This window comes from Mytilus trossulus, chromosome 14 (assembly GCF_036588685.1).
Source record: "Mytilus trossulus isolate FHL-02 chromosome 14, PNRI_Mtr1.1.1.hap1, whole genome shotgun sequence".
Lineage (NCBI taxonomy): Eukaryota > Metazoa > Mollusca > Bivalvia > Mytilida > Mytilidae > Mytilus > Mytilus trossulus.
This window is the reverse complement of record NC_086386.1, coordinates 57762794-57771854: the sequence shown is the minus strand read 5'-3', so window position 1 is coordinate 57771854 and position 9061 is coordinate 57762794. Positions and strand designations below refer to the sequence as shown.

The 9061-nt window shown below is 31.9% G+C and overlaps 1 long non-coding RNA gene across 1 annotated transcript; it reads left to right on the top strand.

Moving 5' to 3' along the window:
* The first annotated feature begins 676 nt into the window (after positions 1 to 676).
* LOC134696189 (uncharacterized) lies at positions 677 to 8579 on the top strand. Its single transcript, XR_010102911.1, has 3 exons — positions 677 to 769; positions 7049 to 7171; positions 8343 to 8579. It is a non-coding gene; the product is annotated as an uncharacterized LOC134696189 (long non-coding RNA).
* Positions 8580 to 9061: the final 482 nt, after the last annotated feature.

The window sequence follows — 9061 nt, the reverse complement described above, 5'->3', positions numbered from 1 at the left end:
CATGCATAGTTCCTTCTGCAATAACATGCAAAGCACATCTTTAGTTTGATTAATTGTTTTAAACATTCTATTTTACCCGTTATAGATTGCAAACACCTTCGAGGAAAAAAGTAAACAGCTTTCATCTGAACTATTTTTTACATATTTTTGATTTAAATCATTACCTTGTGATCTAAGCGAGGGCATGCTATACTTATTTTTATTATTATTATTCATTACACTGTCCAATTTCCTTATAACATTCCAATGTTGTCAACTGCGGGACTTCCATTGACGAAAATACAAGCTTTCAAACTTTGAAAGGAGAGGAAATAAAATCCTTGCAATATTGATGGACAGAAATGTAGAAAATTATAACTTTTAACATCATAACCAGTTCTAACTCAGTGATTTAAACATCAGAAAACCATAAAATTGTTTACCATGACATTATTTTTTGTGTGATTGTGTTTGTTTTGGTTCGTCTTCTTCCATGCTGCTTCAGCCAAGTATTAGATACATCCGCAAAATAAAACTAATAATTTTGAAAACTAAAAGGATTTGATTTTCTTTGTGGTAAACAAAGATATATTAATTAAATTAATCAATCCCAATTTCTGATCATAAAATAAGGGTTAATATTTATGATTTTGTAGGAACTATATTTTGTGAAGTCATATCCGGATTGGGCGGAAGTGCAAACAACCCTGATCATTGACAAGACACAAAGTGAAAGTAGACTAAAAGCCAATATTGGTTGAAATTAAAAAAAAAAACACACTTCCACTTGGTAAGTTATGAAGTCAGGTATATATGGTTACTAAATTTTTTCTAACAACCCCTTGCGATCATTTATATCAGCTGAAATCAGGTATATGATCTCTTGATCACGAGTCGGTTTCGTTTTGAAAATAAACTTTTTATGGTATTTATTTTTTTATTTCATCTGTAGAGTTGTACCCTTGTCACTGAAATAAAGTGAAAAATTTCAATATTTTTAATAAAGAAATGGTTTTATTATTGAATTTCTGGTGTTTACACACCTACAATTATATGGACACCTGTTCATGCTATCACTATCAGCAATATACAAATATATTTCCCTATCATCTCAAAACTTACTATAACCAATGGCAAAGAAGAAGAAACAACTAAGCAGGTTTGGATTGCCTTCTGGCAGACATAGTTCCACAAGAAAGAGTGTAAGCTTGTTTAGTGGACGTCAGAAAAGTGAGTTTGAGTGCCACCTAAATGTACAAGAGGATTTTAAGATAAAACTTATTAGAAAGTTGAGGTCAATAAAGCGAAATAAAGCAAAAAGAATAAATCTGTGGCACAAGTGTTCTAAGAAGAACTACTATATTTACCGTAGTAAAGAAGGAAAGTTTCAGAAGCATAAAATTACAAATATTACTGCATCTGGATACAGATTAATAAACTTAAAATCAATGCAAGAGCATTTCACAGAAATTACTACCCACACCATATTTTGCGAAGCAGCCAGAACAATTGCCTGTAATGGAGGGAGCGCTATAAATTTGGAATCACAAATTTCAAGCTACGGCTTAGCCTGTATTCTGTCAGCACGTTGTACAGGTTGTCAGAAACAGTTTGTGTTGGAAACTAGTCCAAAATTAAAAACAGAGGGAAGCAACCATTATGACATTAATGTAAGAGCGACATGGGGTTCCCTAACAAGTGGTAATGGACTTGCGCAACTTAATGAGTTAATGTCAACACTGGATTCACCATCTATGACTCAAATTTTTTTTTCAACAATTGAGAATGAAATCAATCATTGGTGGGAGAACATGCTAGAGGAAGATCTCAAATGTGCAATTGAAGAAGAAAAACGCATAGCGATAGAAAATAATAGATTTCATGAAGGTTGGTATATATTGTTTTCTTTTCAATTTAAAAAAAAACATTCCAGTGTGCATGATATAAGAAAAAAATTCTGCATCATGCTTGTACACACCTCTAAATTTTCAGTGGCGGATCCAGGAATTTTCATTAGAGGGGGCCCACTGACTGACCTACGAGGGGGCCCGCTCCAGTCACGCTTCAGTGATTCCCTATATAAGCAACCAAAATTTTTCCCAAAAAGGGCCCCCCCCCCTAAATCCGCCTCTGATTTTTACTATCAAAACATGAAGATTAAAAACATAACATTAAATTATAATGAAATAAGCTAAAATACTGATCACTGGACATTAATCATTCAAAACATTAATGGTCAACAAATTCACTAATAAAATCATCAACTTACATTATGTAGCCAACATATTTGTTATATAACATCCTGTACAAGAGAAGCCTTTTAATAATAAGTTAGTATTCACATACATGTAACCAGCACCTACATGTAATTTTAGGGGCCATTTGCAGACATGGCAGATTGGCCCCCAAAACCTTTGTGATTTTTAACGCTGAATATACATCAAAACATGCTTTGGCAACTAATACATGTATAACTATAGGGAATTGTATGGCCTTATTGAAAGACATTCTTTATTACAAAGCATTTTAACAGGAATGGATTTATTAGGGGATGCAGGGGGGGGGAGGGGGTAGCCCTAGTGCCTTGGACCGCCTTTTCTTTAAAAATAGAAATTTTTAACAACCTTGACTGTAGGTTATGCTCATGTTATTCCTTGCTAACAACTTAACATAGTCAACTATGATTAGTACATTGAAGTCACATGTAATAAATAATCGTAAGCTGGCCATATCCGTTGCAATGTATGATTTTAAGATAAACAATGATATAAATACAACAGGAGAACAATAGAATAACAAAATATCAATATAAAGATACACATGCTCTACACTTCCTAATAGATTTAAAGCTATTGCTACAAGTCAAGAAATTGACAATGAAGGTCACTTGAAAAAAAATGAATGAATGACAAAAGAGATAATTTCAGGTTTGAACCCCCTTTTTTTGGACGATCAATGCATTTGAATGGGGACATGTAATTGGACCGCCCCACCCCCCTTTGTCCTGGGTTAGGAACACTCCCTTTTTATAATGTCTGGATCCGCCCCTGATTCGTGCATTCAGAATAAATATCTCCACCTAAAAAGATATTGAAGGGCTTGTATCCTATCATAATTTTCTTCATATACGGTTCCTGCTCACAAAGAAGCCTTTTTTCAATGTTTATATAATAAACCAAGAGTTCAAAGTCCTTATTTTTTTCAATTTAACAATCGCAAGTTGGTTGCCAGTTATCATGGTTATTGGATATCCATTTCACAGTTCATAGTGGATATCTTTCAAGTGTCGTGAATACAATACTGTTATCTTTTCCATGAATTTGACCTTTAAATTACTGGGTTTGTACTAACAGGACGGGTGCCACATGTGTAGCATTATCACCTTCTATAACACACGGTTTTTGGTTGTATTCATGTTCAATCTTTTGATTAGCTTTTTATGTCTTATTTTGTTTTGTTGTTTTTCTATGGTCTTTGTCTTTTTATTCATGGCTTTGTCACATGCTGTCCCTTCTTTTGATAGTATTCATTGTCAATTTTTCATACTTGTAAATGGCCCAAAAAAAGATTCTATTTATACATGTATACATGATATATATAAAAACTAAAAACATCTCCATACCAATAAAACATGAATATTTTAAAAGCACAAGACAAAGAGGCTGGGTCAAAAATTACTCAAGTCAAAAGAAATAAATATAATGAATATGGCGTGTTCAGAAATTTGTGGTTTAAAAAATTAAAAATAGATCTTATTTTATATTGGTCTTTTAAACAACATGATCATTAAAATTCCTAAATGCAGAAAGCCATTCATTACTTTTATGTTATTATTTTCTGATAATTAATTCTTATCTTCATATAACATACATCTATATGATATAAGGTTTATAAATCTTCTATTTTTAATGTAGTTTTTGAAGGTGTTATATAAATATAAATAGAATTTCAAAATGTAAAATCTTCAATAATGAGCAAAGTTCATTCATCATATTGAAAGTTTTATGATATGTCACGCTACATTGATGGAACTTTATATTAGTAATCAATATTTACAGTCATTATGGATTCTACAAACGATATCTCTTGCCAGTTATCTTAAGAGCCATTTTAAAAACTTCTCTTGTTTAACTGTATTATGTCAACAAATTTAATATGCCATCATGGCAATATATATGCTTTTGATCAAACTGTTTATTTGACCTTTGGTAATTTGTAGGAATTAATGGTGGACATATTTATAGTTGAAATAACTAGTAATTGCATAAGTTTAAGTCTGGTATTTTTTTAATTTTTTTTAGGTGTACCATCAATTAGTGTCATTTGTGATGGGGGGTGGTCTAAACGATCACATAAGCATACCTACAATGCATTAGGGGGAGTTGCAATTATTATTGGAGCGGAAACCAAAAAAAATCTTCATGTGGGAGTCCGGAATAAGTTTTGCTATATATGTAATAGGGCAAAAACTTTGAAACTTGATGTTGAAGAACATGAATGTTTTAAAAACTGGGATAAATCTAGTCAGGCAATGGAGGCAGATATAATTGTGGAAGGCTTTCTTAAAGCAGACAAACATGGAGTAAGATATATGCACTTAATTGGTGATGGTGACTCCTCTGTGTATTCCCAAATACAGCAGAAGGTTCCAGTATGGGGAAAGCATGTTAAAAAAATAGAGTGTGCGAATCACACCTGTAAATGTCTCAGATCAAATTTGGAGAAGCTGGTCGTGGAGACTCCAACTTATAAAGGCAAAGGAAAACTTTGTAAGCGAACAAGAATTAGAATAACAAGTGCTGTTAGATGTGCAATTCGCATGAGATCGAAAGAGAAAGATAAATTAAAGGCTGCAAAACAACTAGAATTTGATATAAGAAACACATTATCACATGTATACGGTGACCATACTAGGTGTAGTGAATTCTGCAAAGCTGGGAAAGCAAGTAAGACAAATGCTGGTCAGCATATAGATTTAGACAATGAAGACACTGATGATAATGTTTTTACTGATCAGGCATCTATGTGGTCAGATGGAACCTCATTAGAGGCACAAGAAGAATCACGGTTTGATTATGATTTATTCCCATCAGACTTGGATAGTGCAATGCGTCAGGACATAGCATTGATATTAAACAACGTGGCTAAGAAAAGCATCAGTTTGATAGGTAACTTTACAACAAACCTTGCCGAATGCTGGATGCATATGAGATCCAAGTTTGATGGGGGTAAAATGTTTAACCATTGCAACCGTGGATCGTGGCATACCAGATGCTATGGTGCAGCACTACGTTTTAACAGGGGTCCGAAATGGTCAACATCTACGTGGCAAGACATCACAAACACAATACCAGGCTACCATTTTGATAAGCTTTTTACTGAACGACAATTAGCTTTAGAAAATAACAACATCATAAAATCAAAACCTGAAATTAAAAGTAGTAGATGGAAGAGAAAAATGGCATCAGTTAAGGAAGGTAACACAAAAAAGGCAAGAATGCATTACGGAAACCAAAGTATACAAGTTGAGGAAGACATAACCAAATCTGAGTTGGAGGAAAAAAAGTCAATATTTATGAAAAACAATTACAATTTAGAATTATTTCATATTAAAGAAATTGAAAAACACACTAAATTACAGCTAACATCTGCTTCATGGATGGATGAGAGGAAGAAACGATTAACTGCATCAAATTTTGGCCTTGTTTACAAAAGAAATCCTAAAATACCTGTAACACCTTTGGTTAACTCATTATTATACAGTACCTTTAAAGGAAACAAAGCCACTAGATTTGGACTTAAAGAGGAAAGGGTGACAATTCAAGAATATGTTCAACAAAAAGCCAAAGAAAAAGTTAAATTAAAAGTAGAAAGCATGGGTCTAGTTGTAGATGATGAGGTTCAATTTTTAGGTGCAAGCCCAGATGGCAAAGTAATTGATCAACATAACAACGAAGGGTTAATTGAAATAAAAAATGTTCTCCACAACAAGGAAATGACCCTATTACAGGCAACATCTTCAATCAAAACATTCTGTCTGGAGAAAAAAAATAATGAGCTGACACTTAAAAAAAATCACAACTATTTTTATCAATGTCAGGGACTGATGAACATTTGTAAATTACCCTGGATTGATTTTATTGTTCGGACCACCAATCCATATGACATTAATATTGAAAGAATATATAGAGACTCAGTTTTGTGGGAGCAGAATTTATTACCAAAATTAAAGGCCTTTTTCTTAAATTCAATGCTACCAGAACTGACTCACCCAAGGAATAAGAAATATCCTGGTATTAGAGAACCTGGTATATGGGTATGCATTTTATAAAATGATGCTTTGCTGTTATCTTTTAAAAAAATAATAACAATTCACACTTCTAAGGTTGCTCAACACTTAATTCAGTTTTGGTTGATTATATTGGCCAATTTGAGAGGATTAATCAGGTTTGTGTAAATTGTTGACATTTTCTAAATTTTATAAAACTCTGGGTCAGACCCAAATGTTTCCCTATAGAATCACCGGTACCCATGCAAACATTGAATTGGTATATTTTCATATATATTGTATATAAGATACATTTAAAAATGTTCACAAGAATATTAAAAAAAACAACAGCTGATATAAATGGTCACAAGTAAAAAAAATCTTTTTTCTGTAGTCAAACAAATGTCAATTATATAATAAAAGGGCAATTCAATATTTGTTCAATTAGAATTATTAAAAAACTATTACATTTAGATAATCAATTTCTTTTAATATTATTTTCATAATTTATTGAACAATAGTATGGACTTTTTTTGACAACACATTATTACATTTAAACACCATTTGTGATGTTTAAGCAATATTTTAAGTCAAGTCTTAATTAATAAATACCTAATTTTGATAAGTTATAATTTACAGATATTTGTATATCTTTACAGTTTCTATTTATAAAGAACTGTGCGTTGCATTTTAATTCTTTATTGTCAGTAGGTTTGTTGTTAGTAGCAGTGTATGCTTTAACTTAAACTGAATGAAATATTTATTGGAGATTTTTTTTTACCTATAGTTATTTTCTTGCAGTATAATGTCAGCATAAAAGGAAGTACACCTGGTCCATCCAGAAAAAAAACCACTTCATGACCATGGTGACACTGATGATGAAAGTACAAAGACAGATTTTAACCCATTGCCACCATTAAAAAGGTACATGTAATTCTGTACATCAAATGAACAGATGATTTAAAGCATTAATATAAAATAAGAAGATGTGGTATGATTTCTAATGAAACCACTATTCCCCATGTTCAATCGAAGGTATAGGTAACCACTGCAACATTGTCCTATACTGTTTAAGTGCTTATTAAAGTGTGGACATAGAAATATGAACGAAATCAATAGAGAAAAATATTTGCCTAAATTATATAAGAAGAGAATTCATAAAAAAAAACATGCATGATAGACATTATAACGGAACCAGTATATATATTTATTCAAGGACGACCCCGATGTGGGAGTAACTAGCTGCATTGAAGACATATTGGTTATCTGTTGTCTGTTCTATGGTTGGGTTGTCTCTTTGACTCATTCCCCATTTACATTCTCAATTTTATTATCCAAGAACAAGCACTATACTACAGGGTTAGGAGTTCGGACAGAGGCATAAAAATGTGGTGTGTGAAAAAAGTTCAAAAGTACTAAACCCTTAACATGCTTACTAAGGGTTTTGAATTAAGTTTTTTATCCTTCATTGATCTTTTGATGTCGTCCCTTACCCCCTCTAAGTCTTGGACAGGGGTGTAACAGCACAACTTAAGGATTAACTATAAAAATCAGTTGAAAAAGACTTATCCAATTGAAAGAAAGGCAGAAAACATTAAACAAAAACAAAGACAGTCTGGGGAGGGTATATATGCATCATATGCAGATCGGAGAGTATTTTCAGTTATAAAAAGCAACTTCAAAACATATATAACAATTAAAAAGTGAATCATGTACCTTCCACTAAAACCCTGTTATGTATTTTGAGATAATTAACAAATTCTATATGTAGCTGTCCCAAGTCAGGAGCCTGTAACTCAGTGATGGTCCTTTGTTGATGTGCTATATATTTCTTTTTTACCAAGTGATAGTGGAGTGATATCTGGTGTTCTTGAAGGGTTAGCAGATCTTGCTATACATGTAAATGTAATGAACAAGTATGCAGGCGCTGCTGAAATGTTTCTAAATAGAAATGGAAAGTTCACAATTGGGAAGCTGAAATCACCTCATTTGTGGTAAAGTTTTGTTATCAAGCGACCTTCATTGTCAACTTACTTGACTGTACATTAAATGCATTAATTTAAAGTAAATATGGTATATATTATATTTTTTTTAGGAACAGAAGAAAGTGCAGTACCATTAAATTTGTAGGAAGAAGAATTGCACATGAATGGATTTTGGAAGACGGGTGTAAAAAATGGTTTAAAGGATTGGTCTTATCAGTTTTAAAGAAGTCAGATGGTGATGTAAATGCAGTGTATGAGATAAAATATGATGGAGAGGATGAAGCTAATGAAGTTGAACACAAGGAGTTGTTAGAAGACTATAGAAACTCATCCTTAAAATTCATAGATATTTAACAGTAAGATGTTTACAGTATTTTTTTTGTAATTGCCTATATTGGATTCATGTGGTACTGATTAGTGTATGAAATATTTTAGTCTACTCAGTAATGCTTTGATTTCATTGTAAAATATTAGGACAGTTACCTGAGGAGATGCAACCTTACTGCAAATGTTGATATAAACACAAAATAATACCCAAACAAAGTTTTCCTGTTATCTGATTATATCTGTGAAAATGTATATAAAATAATTTCAAGAATTAAAAAGTAACTGTTATATTTTTTTTAGATTATACCAATAAAGTATTATAAACTGTTTTATTTTATGTTTATCTGTTTTTTATATCAATTGACTTTTATTCTTACCTTGAAATTTTAAAGAAAAAATTATAAATTAAAGAGAAGATAAGTAACTTCAAATTTGGATATTATTACCTCCCTTTATATATATTTTGTTTTTAAATAGAATACACAAGAACAATGAAAATGAT